The following is a 1,596-nucleotide window of genomic DNA, read 5'->3' on the forward strand; positions in this document are numbered from 1 at the left end:
AAAACTGAGGGGACCTCACAGAGTCCACCCCTCGTACTGTCACAGAAGGCTGAGGGCTGTGCCACAGGATACCCCCGAGCTGCGTCCTCCCTTTCTCTCACAGGAGCTGCAGGAACCAGGAGGCGAAAGCAGAGGTCTGAGGCCCATGTCCTGAGGTCAGAGAGCAGAGGTGGTCCAGGCAGTACCCGGAGTCAAGGTGAGGAGGGTGCCCTGAGTGTACACCAGGGGCTCCCCATCCCAGAACAGAGGGGACCCCACATGGGCCTAGTCCCACCACCTTGTCAGCCTCGGAAGTCTTGGACTGTGCTGACTGCACCCTGGGGAGACACCTCACTTCCTTCTTCAGGTAGCCAGGGGACTGGATGCCCCGGAGGCTTGCGCCTGTGAAGTCTGAGAACACCTTTCAAGAGGAGATGCATAAGTGGCCTGTGGCCGCCCAGGGTGTGGTTTTCAGCTGAGGCTGTTCACATCCCCTCTCTCCACCATCCAGGCCTGTGGTCCCCATATGTCCCCATCTGCCCCCCGCCCCCCTCCGCCGCCTCCCTCCTGCCTCAGGCTGTGGTTTGATCCCAGGCATCGCGCTCATGGTCGACATGAGTGAGCTGAGCAAGCTCGAGGAAGAACTTAGGACCCAGGCCCAGGGCCCATTGGAGGCGCAGCTCTCGGGGCCTGAGGCAGGGGAGACTGCAATTGCCCCCCACCCCAGTCTCTGGCCTTGCCCCCGGTAGCTCTGAATGAGATGCTGGCTAACCTGATTAAGTTCCTGCTGCTCATGCATCCGGCCAAGGAGCTGACCTCCCAGGTGGAAATGCTAAAGAAGGTCCTCAGGGATGACCAGCAGCACTTTCCGGTGGTCTTCGGCCAAGCCTCATAGTGCCTGCAGCTGGTCTGTGGTGTGGAGGTGAAGGAGGTGGAACCCAGGGAGCACATCTACATCATGGTCCCCACCGTGGGCCTCACCTATGATATGATGCTGAACAGTGGGCAGGGCCTGCCCAAGGCCGGCCTCCCGGTACTGGTCCTCAGCCTAATCATGTGGAATGGAGACCGTGCCCCCGAGGAGGAGGTCAGGGGAGCACTCAGCAGGATGGGGGGGGCTGTCGAGAGTGAGCACTGCAACTTTGGGGAGCCCAGGGAGCTGCTTACCCACATGTGGGTACAGGAGGGGTACCTGGCATACCGGCAAGTGCCTGAAAGCCACCCTGCCCGCTCTGAGCTCCTGTGGGGTCCCCAGGCCTATGCGGAGACCAGCAAGTGGGACGTCGTGGCATTTCTGCTCAGGGTCAAACAAAGGGCTTTGAGGGCCTTCCCACCCCTGTCTACGTAGCCTGCAAGGGAGGAGGATGAGGCGGGCTGAGCCAGAGCAGCATCCAGGTGATCCTTCCCTCTGTGATTGAAGAGGGAGAGGTCAGCCTTCTCAGACGTGCTGGCCCAGGCCAGTTGGGGAAACGGGTGTATAGCATCTTTGGATTCCTGTTCTCTATGATGACATGGAGATTCATCTGCTTTCCTTAGAGAACTTTCAAAATTTGATTTTTTCTTTTTTTTTTTTTTTTGTTCCATGATTGTTTTCATAGAAGGCTAAATAAACTTCAG

At 58.5% G+C, this 1,596-nt stretch overlaps 1 pseudogene; it reads left to right on the plus strand.

Moving 5' to 3' along the window:
• Positions 1 to 584: 584 nt before the first annotated feature.
• On the plus strand, positions 585 to 1,249 carry LOC138071726 (melanoma-associated antigen 10-like; annotated as a pseudogene).
• Positions 1,250 to 1,596: the final 347 nt, after the last annotated feature.

This window comes from Capricornis sumatraensis, chromosome X (genome assembly GCF_032405125.1).
Source record: "Capricornis sumatraensis isolate serow.1 chromosome X, serow.2, whole genome shotgun sequence".
In the NCBI taxonomy this organism is placed as follows: domain Eukaryota; kingdom Metazoa; phylum Chordata; class Mammalia; order Artiodactyla; family Bovidae; genus Capricornis; species Capricornis sumatraensis.